Here is an 18309-nt window from a genome sequence, read left to right on the forward strand (position 1 = left end):
GGGGCACACAGAGACCAACTTCCACCTTCCTCACCACCAGCCCTTTCCAACTTGTTTTGTTCACATACTTTTTTTTCTCCCTCTGGATAAAGTCCCAGAAAGTTCCCAGAGCTTTTCTGATTATTTTTTTGTTGGGCGGGGGGGTAATAATGATAATACAACTCAGGCCAGCCTAACATCAAAACTCTGGGCTCTTACGCAGTTTAAAAGTTCTTCCCTCCCTCTGCTGGAGTCTGCTTTGGCAGCTCTACCCCAAGTCGTGGAAAGAGACACAGCCTGGCTTCTCCCTCATGTCCTCTGGCTACCTCCTTCATTCTCTTGCTGGGAAGGTGACGGTGAGCTTAGAGAAGGGCACAGTCTCATGAGGATGGTGCTGCTTGACCTGGCATTGGTAGGCTGTGACTGTGTCACGACAAACATTTTGACATCTTCTTTTGTGTATATTTCTGAGTTTTTTAGAGGTCCCTTCCATATATTCTGCCCCATGCTGAGCTCTGCTCCCTCACAGTTCCATTGAGGAGGTGATCCCTCAGTTTCCCAGCTATTTATGACGCCTTTGTCTCCTGGCTTCTGCTGGCCCACTTCTTCATTGGGGTCACCTTGCTCCTGTAGCTTTCTTAGGTGGGGTCCATTTCAGGACAACTCATGGCGGGGGCTCTTTCTGAAAGTCCTCACATGACCCAAAGCAACACAGATGCATTATTACCGCAGTCTCAGATTTCAGGCCATTCTCTATGCTCTCCCGCCCGCCTCCTCCTGCCCAAAGCCTGTTACATTCTTTTTTTTTTCAGGTGTGAGACAGGTACCAGTCCCTGTGTCTCTAAATTCCATGGGAAAAAGTCATTCTCCTGATGAATATAGATGAAGGGGAGGGAGGAACACTCCACTTCTTTCCACCTTGGATGAAAGAAAAGAAACACTGTTCTTTGTATAGAAATGTTCTCTAATCTTTCTGTTTATCACATCTCTGGGCTTCCCATTATTGAGGTTGGTAATGGGGTACGCAAGCAAATGTAATAATTTGGGGCCATCACTTGGGCAGATGGCTTAGCACCTCACAGTAAAATGAGGGGTGATATTGTCTATGCTTCTTGCCCTTGTGGTCTCTGCTAAAACTGAGATAACAGGAAAAATATTTCTTGCCTATTAGACTGCTCGAAAAAGGAGTTGCTTATGCAGACTCTCGTAAGACTGTCCTACAGGAAGGAGTGCTTGATTCCAAGTCTCACTTGATACCATGGGATGGCCACTCAGGAACACGCCTTCCTGTTGGCTCTTCTTCTGCCCTTGCCTACCCCGTCTTCCTCATTCCTATCCCCCTGGTGCTGTGCTTCCTCTTTACGCAGGAGACAGAAGCCTCTGCTCTGGGCTCTGCTTTCTGAGGAAGCCAGGCAAATATAATGACTAAGTGCAAAACTCTGCTAGATGTCATAGAGAAAGGAAGCATGATTCTTCTCAGACCAGCTCTGCTTTAGGAAGTACAAGGTTAATAACAACTGAAGGATGACAAGTAGGGAAGCATCTCCCTAGGCTAATCTTAGGGCACTGCTTGTAGAGTTCTTCATGGTGCTTACTTGGCCGGGTCGCTAAGCCACTCTTTGCTCATGATTTGGGCTATAACAAGAAATTGAAGAAATAAGGGCTTTCCTTGGGAAGATCCAAGAGTCTGCATTTGAAAACAGTGTGGTCTCAGGGATGGCTTCTCATTTCTTTAATCTCTAGGTTTAGCTCCCAGCATGCAGTAGACTTACGAGTCCATTGGGTGACTAGAGAAAGGGCCACTGGGGATAATTTGTTCTTTTCTTTTCACTTCTTGTCTTTCCAGGCCAATGAGGTTAGCTATGAGTGTATCTCTCTTAAAACTTCTGACTTGATTCTTCATTCTATTCTGAGGATCACTTCCTGACTCTCCACCAAAGTGGGAATCATAGAGATGAGAAAGATGCCTTTCATGTTCAAGGTTGCTAAATTTCACACTAAAACAGGTATTGGAGCATCCATACGTTCTCAAACACACACACACACACACACACACACACACACACACACACACACTTACTTTTCCACATTCTTAGATAAATCTTCTCTTATTAAAAGTAGCTGAAACTCCCTAGGAAAATGAACTGTTGTTATAAAGAAAAGAAATGCTATTGGCCTTGGCCTCAAGATAACAATCAGCCATAGGAGATTGGAATTGTACTGGGAGGAGCGCATGTCCCTCTGGGAGTAGCTAAATCCTGGCTGCTCTGGCATCCTGCCCAGATGCAGTATCTCCTGATGCCTTGTGTGAGAGTTCTGTTCAGTCAGGATGCTCCTTCTCAACAGCGGACACGATGTTTTGATTAAATCCAAACAAGAAGACTGAATGATTATCTAAGGAATTTGCGACTGTCTCTGGTACCAGAGTGGGAAGTATTGACCTCCACAAAGCTTCTATCCCTTGATTTGTTTCAAGTGAGCATCTCATTAGTGATGCGTGCAGAACCAAATAGTGTCAGGCAGAGAGAATCACTTCAGCTTAAAGAGCGTGATGAAAGAATGAAGAGTTAGCAAGTCAGGCTCAGAATTCTGTGCTTCTCTGAAGGTAAAGGGGGAGAAGAAACATCAGTAGAAGCATCAGGACAGCATATCGAACCATCAGGAGAAATAGAGAATGGTTCTTGCTCTGCCACTAACTCATGAAATTACTTTGGGTGAATGATCTAAACTAAACTTTCTAGGCTTAAATTTATTTTTCTGAAAATGGGATGACTGTGCTTCATCAGGGCATGGGTACTAAATTTTTAACAGGCAAGTAAGTAAGTCACATGGATGCAGTGCCCAAGTATGGGTACACATAAGTGCACTGGAGCATCATGTGGATGCCCTGAGCTGTGTGCCTCTGAGCCCACTCCACTCCCCACCCCATGACAAAGAGAGCAGCGGGCACTCAGCTTTAGCCTATTGTTGCTGTGAGGAAATACAGACTCAGTGAGATCAAGTGTTTCCACTTTTAAATCACAAATCCAGGTTTTTATGTGAAATCTCCTAATTTTTAAAAGCTGGCTTAAATTACTGAAAAACAAATTTTTAAAGATCGCTCAAAAGAGCAACTAAAACCCATCTGTAAGTTATATCTAATTTTTGGACCTCTACTTTATGGACTGTGAACTAGGTTGATATTTCTAAAGTGTGTTTCTGTAGAACAAGATAATGATAAATGAAACAGGCAAAAATCAGTCGATCAATTGATTGATCAACAAATAGAAATAAGGGTCCTGCAGTCAAATGCACTTTGAACACACTAGATTAAACAACATTAAAGAGGTTTCTTCATTGTAAGCCTTCTCAGAGCCTTTACCACTCTCATGCTCTACTTTCAATATGGTGGCCCTCAGCCAAGTGGCTGTTTAGCACTTGATATGTGGCTCGTCTTTGTTGAGATGTGCTGTTAAGTGTAAAAGCATGTAAGTGTGGTTTATTTTATTGTTACCTTGACCGGACACATGGACGTTTGGTTAAACATGATCTCTGCGTGTTTCTGGATGAGATTAACATTTGTATCAGTAGACCACATAAAGGAGATTAAACTCCCTAATGTGGATGGGTCACATCCGATCTGTTGAAGGCCTGGATAAAATAAAAGGTTGAATAATAAAGAATTTTTTTTCCGTGTCTGACCATTCTTCAAGGTGGAACATTGGTCTTCTGCCTTGAGACATGGACTCAGATTGGCTTGCCTGGCTCTCCAGCTTGCCAACTACAGATCTTGGGACTTCTCTGCCTTCATAATCATATGAGCCAATGCCTTGTGGTAAATCTCTCTCTTTCGGTGTGTTTGTGTGTGTGTGTGTGTTTGTATGTATAAAATAGATGGTTTATTAAACCTAAATTTACTTAAAAATATGACTTCTCAAAAATTTTAAATTACTAATGGAACTTGCATTATAACTTTTCTAGACAATGCTGGTCTAATATATGTTGTGATCATCTAAGAGGTGGATAGAGTATGAGCATTTGCAAAATTTATTTGCCTTCAGATTCTTTTGATTCAAGGAGCAACTCATGAAATTAGTGTTCTGTGGAATATAATTCAGAAAAAAGTTATCCGGCTCTAAGACATGACTTTTTGATATTTTGAGAGAGGGAGGAACCACTTCTGGATTTCCCACTTTGCCTTCAGTTCTTGTCAATGCAGGCTCTAGGCACTTATTACTTTTTAAAAATCTCTTCACTTATTTCTTCCCTAATTAAAAACATTGATCAAGTATGCTGATGAATAATTGACGTACTATAAAAGTCATCCAATATTATGAGTCTTGACAAATGAATGTACCTGAATAACCACAATCAAGACAGATTTTTTTTTTTTTTTGAGACAGGGTCTCACTCTGTCTCCCAGGCTGGAGTGCAGTGGCATAATTTTGGCTCACTGCAACCTCTGCCTCCCAAGTTCAAGCAATCCTCCCACCTCAGACTCCCAAGTAGCTGGGATTACCGGCGAGTGCCATCACACCTGGCTAACTTTTATATTTTTTGTAGAGATGGAGTTTCCCCATGTTGCCCTGGCTGGTCTCAAACTCCTGATCTCAAGCTATCTGCTCAGCTCGGCCTCCTAAAGTGCTGGGATTACAGGCATAAACCACTGCGCCTGGCCTAAGACACAGAATATTTACATTACCCTACAATATTCTTTTGAGCTCCTTCCCAGTAAACCCTCACTCCTCGATATCAAGCTGGCACAACACCCATCTGCTTTCTCATATTGGTCTTCTTACTTCTGATCAGTGTTCTCTCTCTCTCACTCCCTCTCTCTCTCTCTCTCACTCTCTCTCTCCTGTTTTGGCTTCCATTGTTTGCATCTAATATAGTCATTCTATCTCTCTAGAATCCTTCTTCAGACAGGTCTTTTCATCTGAAACTTGGATCTGTGCTTTTGGCCATTCTAAGTAACTACCTTATTAGCCCAGGAGCCTTAGTTTTCTGAAACCCTACCTGGTATCCATCTATCTAATCAGTTTCTTTTGAATCTGGCCTAATTCCTCCCAAAGGAGATCAGATAACTATGGAGAAACCGATCAGGTGGTGAAAAACCAAGTGGTGCTTTTTATTGAATGTGACCAAATGGTATTTCCAGAGCCTAGAAATCTACCTATCATGTGACCCCAATTCAATTCCTAGTTTCATTTCTATTGGATAATTGTGATTGCGTGAGCTAGGCTCTGCCATAGAAGGATGGTGAGGCACATAGAAAGTGTTCAGGCAATAATAAAGAGAGAAAAGGAGCCAGGCAGAAGGAAGTTGAGGAAATGATGCAATGGTTCTCAACAATATGTTAGAATTTCCTTTGGAGTTTTGAAAATGTAATAGATGCTCAAGCTAAGTTTCACAGTGGCTAATTCATTGACTTTACACTAAAAATATTTCCCAAACCTATTTTAATGTACAGTCAGTTTTAAGACCCACAAGCATAGTGGAATTGACCCAATTCACTATCTTGGTGAGTTGTTCAAGTGAATGTGTTCAGATGAATTATTTATAGGGATATGCTTGGATTTAGAACTTTGGCCAGAACTTGGCTTATGAGTCCTCAGGCTCCATGTAGACACAGTTGGTAGAGTGACAGGCATCTTATTACAGGTTTTAGCAGTGAGTTCAGGCAGAAATCAGACCAGGACAAAGTCTATTCTATGGCATCTTGGAACTGGTGCTGTTTCCAAACTCGTCTTTAAAGAAATCATTCGATTTCCTGAGGCTGGGTAATTTATTAGGAAAAGAGGTTTATTTGGCTCACAGTTCTGCAGGCTGTACAAGAAGCATTCACCAGCATCTGCTTCTGGTGATGGCTTCAGGAAGCTTCCAATCATAGCAGAAGGGGAAAGGGAGCTAGTGTGCCACAGGATGAGAGATGGAGCTAGAGAGAGAGGGGAGAGGTGCTGCACTCTTTTAAACAACCAACTCTTTCATGTGCTAATAGAGTGAGAACTCATTATGCAGGGAAGGCATCAAGCCATTCATGAGGCATCCACCTCCATGACCAAAGAACCTTCGATTAGGCTCCACCTCCACCACAGCAGATCAAATGTTAACATGAGATTTGGAGGTTACAAATATCCAAACTATATCAACAGGGAAGCGTTGGAGAAAGTCTTGTGCACCATGCAAGTGGGCTTACATGTTCTCCCGGAAAAGTGATGAGACCCTTACAAACTTTGAACCTGTGACTCAGGATGTGACCTGACTGTCAGAGTCTCTTTGAGAGTGCTGTGGGATTGTGTGCAGGGCAGGCGAGACCAGTGCCAGAGGAGCTAGGAAGGAGGCTGTTGGCATGGTCTGGTCCTTTTTCTGTTCATTAATATCCATGTATGTACACTGAAAATAGCCCTCACACTAGGAAGTCATTCTGATCCCCTGGTTTTCTTCCAGTTCCTCTAACCTTCCTCGGTACTAAGACTATGTTGGGGCCCCCACTGAGGGGGTGAGATGTGCTTTGAGCTAGTCAAGGCAGCAGAGTACCACTGAGGATTTAGATACTTCAAGATCTGAAGGTTTACTGAGTGGAGGTGGTTCGTGTTGGAGATTTGGGAGGGTGTTTGTTTCAGAACTCTATGAAGACCTTCTGAAATAAAATGCCTGTATTTCTAGTGAGGACTGCTTCCCACCATATCACTGCCATGGGCAGCTGTCTGTGAATTCTAATGGCACTGCCATTGGTCTCAGCCATCTTTCTTTCCTCTTGGCAGATTACTTTCAAGGCTAATTTGAGTCACATAATGAAATCAGTCTGATTTTTTAAAATTAACTTTGATTTATCGTAAAAGTGATATATCCTCATTACAGAAAAAAGTCACCTTTTTATGACCCCAATTGCTGGGCTTGGATACTGACCTGATTCACCTTTCTTGTTCCCAACTGTCTGTTGCCTGTTTGTAAATCCCACTCAGGAATTAAGATCTGGTGCAGGCTCTGGAGAAATTTACAAAAAGGAATTTTCAACACACACCTCTGTAAATTCTGAAACATTTGGCAAATAGCCATTCATGACTTATAGTCGCACCTCATAAAGTTGCTCTGGAATCCAGATCTGGCCTCCAAAATATTTCAGTGAAAATGGTTTCTCCAAGTGAGCTGGGGCTACTCAACAGATCACTGGCTCTTCCTCAAGTTGGTTTTATCTGTAAGGGAGCCAGGTCCTGCACAGAAGTGTCCCCTCCTCTCAAAGATGATCTGGAATTGGTAGTGATTACTGCATTTTCTCACCTCTCTGCTAGACAGGAAGCCTCTTCATGAGATACAAGGAATCCCCTCATTTCTTTGAAGTCAGTCATTTGTTTCCTAGAAGTGTCTATGGAACAGAACTAAGAACCACAAATACTGCTTTTTCCTTGATGTCCTCCTTTCCCAAGAAGGCTCACCAGTTAATTTTTATTTTTCTGATTTATATGAATTCAGAAGTATCTTTGCATCTAAGCCTGTGTTGATGGGATCAATGGATGTCCAAGTTCTATCAGCAGGCTGACCACTTTTCCACAGGTTCAAAATGCTGCTCCTGACAGAGATGTAGAAGAGACACCTGGCCCATCTCCTTTGCTTTACAGATGAGAATGATAAGAGCAAGGGAGACACTAGCTTACTTGTTTGCCTTCATGCTCCTGTTCTCTGCTCAGACATGACTTTGGCAAAAAACAGGCACAGTTCCTTGAAGGGCAGCAGAGACATAGTAACAAGGTAGAAGCTACAGTCTTTCAAAGGGGATCCAGCTGCACCCTAACACGGTCTTTGCAGCTCTGTCTGGACCACTCAGTAGAGGCTTCCAAAACTCTTTGAACTTACTACTTGGCTAAAGCCATTAGATCAAGACCCCGGAGGGCCACACAAACTACTGACCCTTTGTTCCCCCCCCACTCAGATTTGGCTGCACTTCTATGGTTACCTTATTCTCAACTTCTGCTCACCTCCATGTTTATTTTGCTTTATTCTCCTAATGATTTGGTGATTTCATCTCAATTCTTAGCTATCTCACACTGCACCCTTGGGTTGGGTGTTTTAGAGCAATTATTGTCAAGTTTTTCTTTTAAGCAATGACATAATCCTTATCTAAAATAAAGTTTCTGCAGATTCTCTATGTGTAAACAGATGCAGATATAAAGAACCTACCTGACTTCGATGTGCCTCAGAATCACCAGGGAGCATGTTAAAAATGCCCCAGGATGCTTTGCAGACTATCCTGTGTAACTCTCCAGATTCAACATTAGAAGGTTCAAGATTCAGCCTGGGAATCAGCATTTCAAGCATCCCGGTGATTCTAACGCAGGATGTAAATATTCCATGATTAAAAAAAAATCCTAAGTGATCTAATTCAATTGGATCAAGATCACGTTTTGAAAGAATGCTCTCATATTATATTGAAAAGTTGTAGTTTATAAAAATACTTCTTTAGGGGATGGTTGGCTGAGAGACATATGATCCCTCTCCTGAAGGCATGTAGATTCTAATAAAAGGTGCTGTGAGGCCAGGCGTGGTGGTTCACGCCTGTAATCCCAGCTCTTTGGGAGGCTGAGGTGGGCGGATCACAAGGGCGGATCAAGACTACTCCGGCCAACATGGTGAAACCCTGTCTCTACTAAAAATACAAAAATTGGCTGGGCGTAGTAGTGCACTCCTGTAATTACAGCTACTCAGGAGGCTGAGGCAGGAGAATCGCTTGCACCCAGGAGGCAGAGGTTGCGGTGAGCTGAGATTGTGCCATTGCACTCCAGCCTGGTGACAGAGCGAGACTCCGTCTCGAAAAAAAAGGTGCTGTGAGATGGATTGAGGCACTCTTTACACAACTAGAATGTTCTGAGTTTATTCTGCCTTTATTGCTTGGGACAATTTTGCATAAGGGACTGAGAAGGCTTTTGGAAAAGAATTTATTGGTGGCACAGGGAGTTGGGTACACAAGTTTGACCCAATTATTTTGAGATCTGTTGCACAGCACGGTGACTATGGTTCATCATAACGTATATTTCAAAATTATTAAGACAGCAGATTTTAAATGTTCATACTACAAAGTAAAAAATGATAAGCATGTGAGGTAATGAATATATTCATTAGCTGGATTTAATTATTTCATAATGTCTGCATATGTCAAAACATCCCATGGTACTTCATAAATATATATAATTATTATTTGCCAATTGAAAATAAAATTTTAAAAATTAAAAAAAAGCACAATAAAAACCAAGGCCCCGCTGGGAGGAAAGAGGCTATGCCCCCAGGGTTTCCCACAATGCCTGACCTATAAAGGGCATTCAACAAATATTTCTTTTTAATGGATAAATAAATAAGTTAATGAGCAAGGGTGATGGTTAATATTAGGTGATGTGATCATTAATATCAGGTGTCAACTTCACTGGATTGAGGGATGTCTAGATGGCTGGTGAAGCTGGTGAAGCATAGTCTCTGTGAGGGTGTGGCCAGAGGAGATTGACACTTGAGTTGGTGGACTGGGAGAGGAAGGCCCACCCTCACTGTGGGTAAGCACCAGCCAATAGGCTACCAGTGTGGCTAGACCAAAGCAGACAAAATAAGGGGCATATGCAGCTTGCTGAGTTTGTTCTCTCTCTCTTTCCCAGTGCAGTGCCGTACTCTTACTTCTGCTCCTCTTGCTCTTGGACATCAGACTCCAGGTTCTTTGGCCTTTGGACTCTGAGACTTGCACCAGCAGCCTCCTGGGGTTTTTCTGGCCTTTGGTCTCAGACTGAAGACTGCACTGCAAGCTTCTCTAATTTTGAGGCTTTATGACTTGGACTTAGCTGCTACCAGCTTCTCTTTTTTCCCAGCTTGCAGACGGCCTATCATGGGACTTTGCTGTGATATATATATATATTCCTATGGACTCTGTCCTTCTGGAGAACCCCAACTAATACAATGAGTGAATGAATTCTAAATTATTTAGAATTTATTTCTAAAAATAAATGGCCCATGGCTCCTCACTACTGCAATCCATCAGCCTAACTTGGTTTCATGTCTCTGTTGTAGGGAGAAAGTGAGAAGCCAACAAAATCCAAAGGGTGTTTTCACAAACTGGCAACCAACACAATGGGAAAAATTTTTGCAATCTGCCTGTCTGACAAAGGACTAATATCCAGAATCTACAAAGAACTAAAACAGATTTACAAGAAAAAAACAAACCCATTCAAAAGTGATGAACAACATGAACAGACAATTTTCAAAAGAAGATATATATGAGGCCAACAAACAAATGAAAAAATGCTCATCATCACTGGTCATTAGAGAAATGCAAATCAAAACCACATAGAGATACATAGAGATACCATCTCAAGCCAGTTAGAATGGCTATCACTAAAAAATCTGGAGACAGCAGATGCTGGACAGGATATGGGGAAATAGGAACACTTTTACACTGTTGGTGGGAGTGTAAATTAGTTCAACCATTGTAGAAGACAGTGTGGCGATTCCTCAAGGACCTAGAAATAGAAATTCCATTTGACCCAGCAATCCCATTACTGGGTATATATCCGAAGGATTATAAATCATTCTACTTTAAGGACACATGCACACGAATGTTCTCTGTGGCACTGTTTACAACAGCAAAGACCTGGAACCAACCCAAATGCCCATTGATGATAGACTGGACAGGGAGAATGTGGCACATATACACCATGGAATACTATGCAGCTATAAAAAACATTGAGTTTGTGTCCTTTGTAGGGACATGGACGAATCTGGAAACCATCATTCTCAGCAAACTGACACAAGAACAGAAAATCAAACACCTCATGTTCTCACTCATAGGCGGGTACTGAACAATGAGAACACATGGACACAGGGAGGGGAGCATCACACACTGGGGTCAGTTGAAGGGGGACTAGGGGAGGGACAGTGGGGTGTAGGGAGGTTGCGGAGGGATAACATGGGGAGAAATGCCAGATATAGGTGACCGGGGGATGGAGGCAGCAAACCACATTGCCGTGTATGTACCTATGCAACAATCCTGCATGATCTGCACATGTACTCCAGAGACTAAAGTACAATTTTATATATATATATATATATATGTGTGTGTGTGTGTGTGTATATATATATATATATGTGTATATAAAGTAAGATATTAGTGGTGCAATAGCATTATTTAGCCATTAATGTAAGAAATGGTTGGGCTGGGAATACAGAGTTGCTTTGATGCCCAGAGGGTCTGTGTTGCTTTGAATCTGAAAGACTAACCCAGCAGCATGATCAGATGTGATGCTGAGGTGATGAGATGCGAGTGCATTGCTCAGTGGCAAGTGACCTGCAGTGGACAAAGGAGAGAGAGGCAAGGTACCTTTATTTCATGTGACTTCTGTGCATGGTGTATTCTGCCTTACCAGACTCAGACAAGTTGGTAACCATTGCACAGTGAATCTGCTTCACAGTGATTCTGCTTCATAGTACCTTGTTCTGTCCTGAAAGAATTCTTTGGTGATACACACACTGAGTCTGCCACTGCCTGTCGGTTCTTACTGATTGAAAAGCAACCAATCAGAAGTACTTTCAATTTTCCAACTACCCTGCAGAAAAGCGGAGTGGTTTGCAAAGGGAGTAGCCTCTTTTTTGCTACATACAAGGAGAGGGTCTTATTTAGATCTGGGATGCCAAGAGCGGGACCCTGGGTGACAGCCTGGTTTAACTTGGAAAAGGCTTCTCACATTTCTAGGGTCCAGTCCACTAGCTCATTTCAGGCCCCCTTACTGCCTCATACTGGGGCTTTGCTATGAGCCCAAAATTTGGTACCCATATTCTGCAACACTCAGTCATTCCCAAAAAAGTACAGAGCTGCTGCTTGCTGTTGGGGGTGGGGCCCAAACCACATATGGCTTGCACTGATTCTGGGGATATTTGCCGGGTTCAGGTGTTAAGACTTACCCTAAATATTGGACCTGTTGGAGGGTAATCTGAGCCTTCTTTTTGGACACTTTGTACCCCTGTCTGCCAGAAAATTCAAAGTTTTTATAGCATTTTGGTCAGATCCCCCTTGGGTTAAGCTACACACAAGAAGGTACTACCAGCAGTTTCACTGGGTGATGCTTACATTGTAATAGTGTCCCTATTTTAACCATAATATCTCTTCCAAACAGGGGGACTGGGCAGCCTGATACTACTAGAAATTTCTGTTGCAAGATTTGTTTCTCAAATTGACAAATCAAAGGAGGAGTAAAGAATCTTGTTTGTGGCTTTCTTTCAATCCCATAACACCCATGGACCAGGAAAGAGTATTTCACCCCTGTACTGAAAATAAACTAAATTTGAGTGCCGCTGATGTCCAGAGTTACCTGAGGGTCCTCAGTAGTAATTACAGTGTTCCTGGATGGGGGCAATGAGGAAGATCCTGGGCCCTCTCAGTCTTCAGCTAATTCCTCCTTTTGCACTGCTAAAGTTTTGCCTGACTGAGCCCCTCGGTGGGAGCGGGGTCAGTCAATTCTCCGGTGCCAGGGATCACGACTGGTGCCTTCGCATTGATGGCAGGAGCCTGGTGGAAGCTTAGTACATTCCTTTGTCCAATGCCCATTTTTCTTGCATTTGAAGCAAAAGCCTTTGCTGGCATTATCTTTGTAGCTCTTCGAGTTTCCTTTAAACACTTACTAGATATTCACGGCATCACCAATGATGTCTGCCACAGTTTTGGCTTGCTGTTTTTCTTTACTCTGCTCCCCTTTTCCTTCCTCCAGGTCATGAATGTTATACACCACAAAGGCGGTATCAAGAAGCTGATTTTGATTAGTTTGTGGCCCCATCTGTAGCTTTTGGAGCTTATGTCTGATAACTGGGGCGGATTGACTAATGAAATGCTATACCTTTAATATTTTGCCTTCGGGAGAGGAAGGGTCCAGATTAGTATAGTTCTTAAAGGCTTCTTCCAACCTGCCATAAAACATGGCTGGATTTTCCTCCTTGCCTTGTGTAACCTCCCTTACTTTATCATAATTTACTTCCTTAGTTATTCCCTTTCTCATTCCTCCAAGGAGAGCCTCAAGAAATTTAGCCTGGTTGTTCATTCCCACGGGGGTGTTATAGTTCCAGTTAGGATCAGTAATGGGAACTGTATCTGAGCTCCAGTGATTGCCCTGAGGGTTTCCGGTGAATAATTCATCTGCTTCCCAGTGGGTGGCCTCAAAGATTCATTCCTTTTCTGAGGGAGTGAAACAAGTTGCTAAAATGAACTGAACATCTCTCCATGAGAGTTCAATGGTTAAGGACAAAGTTTGGAACCCATCTGCACATTTCCTAGGATTCTCAGAATAGCTTCCCCTTACATTGTTGTATGTCAGTTATAGAGAAGGGGGCCTGAACTAGGACTGGCCCCTTGGCTCTTGCTACTTCCCTAAAGGGTAGCAGGGGTGGAGGGAGAGTTGAATAAAGTGTTCCCCTCCAAGTGTGAGGGGTGCTTAGTAGGGTCCCCAGTGTTTGCTCCTGGGTTTTAACCTCAGGAGCACTTGGCAAGGGGCTATATGGGGGCAGTTGCTGTTCACCCAGAAAGACAGGTGGTCCTCGAGAAATGGGGTCATCTATAATATCCAGTTCTACCTTAGAACTTTCCTTTGGAGTGTTGGTTCTGGGAGTTTTGCAGATTGTTGGGTTTTGGTATAGGGTCATGTAAGGCTGTATATAGGGGATTTCTGACCATTTGCCCTGCCTCTTGCAAAACAGATCTAATTGAAGGATGGTGTCCTAATAAAGGCTACTGCTGGCTGCCCATTGTTCTTGGCTAGGCAGCTCATAATGGGGCCAGATAGTATTGCAGAAAAAAAATTATACTTTTTCTCTTTAGATCATCAGGGTCAAATCACTTCTAATGGTGGAGGATGTAGCCAAGTGAGGAATCAGGTAGAGTAGACTGAGAGTTGTCCATAGTGGCTTGGAAAAGAGAAGAGGACTTTGAAAAGTGGATGGTTTATCAAGTGACCCAAATTTTACCTGGGGCATCTCCCTGGAAAAATTCTAGGCCCTGACTGGGGTCCCCAAGGGTGCCCCTGCTTTAGGGCCCTGACTTAGTCCATTAAATGTCTCTGACCTTAGATGGGTGCTGGTACCACTTTGGATTGGTTCCCTTTACCACTGACGACCTACTATGAACTTTCCTCAAGATTTTTCTATCCAACTTAAAGCAACCCTTTAGCCCTCTAAATTTAAGCAATAAACCCACATATCAGTTCCTGCATAAATTCCCTTTCTCATGAATCCCCACCACCCATGCCCCACATAAACCATCTATGACATGCCTGGACCCTGTGACTTGTTCTAAACATCTCTCTCTTTAAGCAGGTAGTTGTATAGCCCATTTTGCATAGCTAGGTGGGTTTTTTTTGTCCTTTGCCCATCAAGCAGGGGAAGGGAAGAATTTAGCATAAGAAAAGAAGGTTCAAGTTGCCTGAAACAGGTATGAGTTCACCCTCGACAAGCTGCTGCTGCCAGCTGCGTCACACATAGGAATCAGGGACTATAACCAGAAAGGGTAGAAAAGAGTCTTTTCCCTTCATGGGCAGGGCAGTCATCCTTGTTCACTCTGGCCTTCAGACAACACCAGAGAGTGGCCCCAGCCAGTTGCCCTCACTTATCATAGAGCTACTAGAAAATAGCTGCTGAAACACTGAAAAAGGAAAAAACAAAACAAAACAAAACAAAAAACTCAGACAAAGGAAAAAAGGAATAGGATTCAGAAAAAGAAAAAAAAAATGAGGAAAGGACTCAGGTCCCTCACCTGAACTGGGTGGTGGTGGTCAGGGGCTTCCACATGGAAACCTTTCCGTTTCACCAGAGTGGCCCTGGTCAGCAACTTGCAATTGCCTTTGTGCTTAGGCGCTGTCCACCGAGGGTCCTGATATGGAAAGGAAAAGAGAGAGTGAGAAAGAAAGATTCCACTATATACAGCAGAAAAAAAAAGGGGAGAGGAGAAAAATAAATCCCAAACTTTGGGCTTACCTCCTGGCTGGCTCTCCAAAATATGTTACCAGTAGAGGGTCTTGATTGCAAGCTGTTCAGGTTCTTTGCACCAAGAACTATTTATGCCAAGATAAGGCATTTTGCAAGAATTGGAACAAAGAATGGGACAAAATGCACAGCAGAGCAAGAAAGTAATAAGCAACAAATGCAGGAATTTATTAAAAATCAAAGTATTCTACAGGGTGGGAACAGGCCCAAGCAGTGGCTCGATGGCCCCTTTTACAGAATCTTCTGGGGTCTGAATATCCACTAGAGGTTTCCTATTGGTTATTTGATGTCCACTCCATGTAAATGAAATGGTAGCCCTCAATCAGTTTGCTTTCTGCAACCAATCAGATGCTGAAGTGAAATCACAAATGTTACACTCCTATGCAAGCATCTGATTGATTGCAGAGGCAACCAATCAGAGGCTAACATGAAGTTACAAAGTCACACTCCTATGCAAACATCTGATTGGTTGTGGAAAGCAACCAATCAGAGGTACTTTCAATTTTCCATCTGCCATGTGGAAGGTGGGGTGGGGTTGCAAAGGAAGTAGTCTCTGGTCCTTTTGTTACTTAGGCATGAAAGTTGGGGTTTTCCTTTCAGTTTAGTTCTAGGAAGTCGACATGAATTAGCCTTAGATTTCCTGCCTTCAGACCCTATTCTCCTGCCTCAAACTTAGGCACCATATATGCATTCTTACTACAGCTAGGAGAGTATGAATGGCATATTAGAACTATACAGTGGTTTCTTCTAGATAAACTGTTGATGGGTTTATATGAAAAATAAAAGGTCAACAGGACTTGATAAATGACAGAAATCAGGGATTTTTAAACTCCATGAGCACCCCTCACCTGGAGGCAAGGAGTGGAAGTGTAGACAGTATGTAAGGTGGGCAAACACTGATCTTAGAATCTTATGTCTCTGCAGGCTGAGCTCCAGGACAATTGTGCTGGGGATTGTAGCAGCTACTGAGTAGGAGGGACGCAAGGGTGACACCCCAGAACAAGGGGAAGGAAAGATCTAAGAGCAGCTGTGTGGGAGGTCCAGGGCACAGGCATCAACACCATACAAAGGGCTCAGCAGTGGCTGGGGATCCACCTCTGTTTAGAGTCATTTTCTTTTCTTGAGTTGTAGGAGGTGGCATTGGAAAGTAACCAGAGGCGGTCAGAAGAAATTCTAGCTGGAGGTCAGGGAGTCAAGGGCTGCTACCAGCAGTTCTTGAGCATGTTTACAATGGACAGTTTCTCATCATTGGGTTAGGATTTCTTACCAAGGAAATTAAAAGAAGTCAAGCTACACTGTCTGGCCCCCAGCATACAGACTTCACTAAAAACCAAAGAAGTCACCCAGCTGAGGGGAACTTCCTCTGGCCCACTCTTCCCAGGGTGTTGGAGATCATTGAACTGGTCATTGAACTTGGAGATCATTGAACTGGAGATCACTGAACTCAGATCCCAGACCTGAGTTTAACAGCACCCAAGCAATGTGCAGAATGCCTTAGCTTGGAATAAAGAGTTCTTGATGTGTCTCCTATCATTTAAGGATGAGGAAATTAAATGCAAACCAGTAGGGAGCCTATGAAATAATGCTATAACATAAAGAAAAAACGAGAAGGAAATATTGTTTTTAAAATATTACTGCAATAAACAGAAGAAACTATTCAATAGCATGTTCCTTGTACTTTCAGGGCTCAAGGAAACGTGGGCAAATGAGATGAAAGATGAATGATGAGAAATTTGAGCTGAGAAGGGAACAGATTGAGATAAAACAGAAATTAAAAAGAAATTAGATAAGGAAAGAATTTCAGGTAAGTAAACATGCTCTAATGGAATTTAAAAATTCATTCAAAGCAGAATTATTCTATGAAAATCAAATCAGGAACATGGAAGATATATTTGACAAGTGCTTCCTGAATGCAAAGGAATGAGACTGGAATATGGTTTTATTTTTGAACTTGGCTGCTAGAAAAATATTTATTCAAATGTGTTGACTTTAAAAATACATTGTATTGATTTTCTTCTCATTACAAATGAGTGCATGTTCATGGTTCAAATATGAAGAAGAAAGTTTTTTCACTTTCTACTATCATATTTCACATATCTATTGAGTCTTTTTCCTATGTATGTAGCTAGTTTGACTACAGGGTCTTTGCACAGCATATATACATGTATTTGTATACATGCACGCACATATAAACCTACATACATAAATGTGTTCATGTGTTTCTTATTTTATAAAATTGAATGATAACTCACAGAAAGTAAAGCCAAGATGAATAGTTTCCATAGCAATAAAGAAAAATAAAACCTGGCTTTTGTGGCAAAAGACCCATCTCAGTCCACATCCTTCTTATCTCTAGTTTTCTCCTGTCAAGGGTGGTTTTAACAGAGGCTACCTAGCCCAGTGTTTCCACTCCAAAGTAGTGATACAGAATGGCTGGGCTCCTGGCTAAGCTCCACCCTTAATCCTGGAACTGCGGCCCTAAGTGAAAACACCTGATGCTGTTTTTCCACCCAAATGTTGCTTTTTGGCCTGCCACATCCCTATCCTGTGCCCACGAAAAGACTTCAGCTGGCGGCACAATACAAGCAGATAATGCATGTGGTCGAGGATGCAAGCGGCTGAGCATTGGGGATACAGGATACAAATGGCTGAGTGCTGGAGACTAAGGATAGAAGATGCTAACTTCTGCCCGGTGCAGTGGCTCATGCCTGTAATTCCAGCACTTTGGGAGACCTAGGCAGGTGAATCACAAGGTCAGGAGATCGAGACCATCCTGGCCAACATGGTGAAACCCCGTCTCTACTAAAAATACAAAAATTAGCTGGGCTTGGTGGCATACGCCTGTAATCCCAATCACTTGGGAGATAGGTAGGAGAATCACTTGAACCCTCTCCCCTCAAAAAAAAAGGAGCAGCTAACTTCAGTTTGCATGGCTCCAGGGAAATATCATCTTCCTTCCACAGCATCTCCTTTCCCCCTCCCATCCCACTGAGAGCCACATGTTCATGTGACCTGATTTTTCCTGGACGTGGGACAAGAACCCAGGTGCCAAGAGGGCAGAGGCTTGGACCCTGCTGCAGGCCACACAGAGCCTGCTCCCGCCAGAGAGGAGCAACTGGCCAGATCCAGTGTTTGTTCCCTCCAGCTCCTGCAATCACTGGCTCTCACGCTCCCTCTCATGAGGAGTGGCCAGTGGCGGGCTGGGGGAAAGGAGTCACTCCAGCTTCCACCCACAAAGGGGGCCAAGGGAGCAATCCCATCTCATCTGGGGACTCGTCTAGGATACATCAAATGGTCAGTTAACATGCGGAACTGTGGGATCTGCCTCTTTTTCAAGACCCTGCCATGTTTCTCTTT

The sequence above is a fragment of the Aotus nancymaae genome, unplaced genomic scaffold, assembly GCF_030222135.1.
Source record: "Aotus nancymaae isolate 86718 unplaced genomic scaffold, 86718_ANA_hifiasm-v0.15.2.pri h1tg000018l, whole genome shotgun sequence".
Classification (NCBI taxonomy): domain Eukaryota; kingdom Metazoa; phylum Chordata; class Mammalia; order Primates; family Aotidae; genus Aotus; species Aotus nancymaae.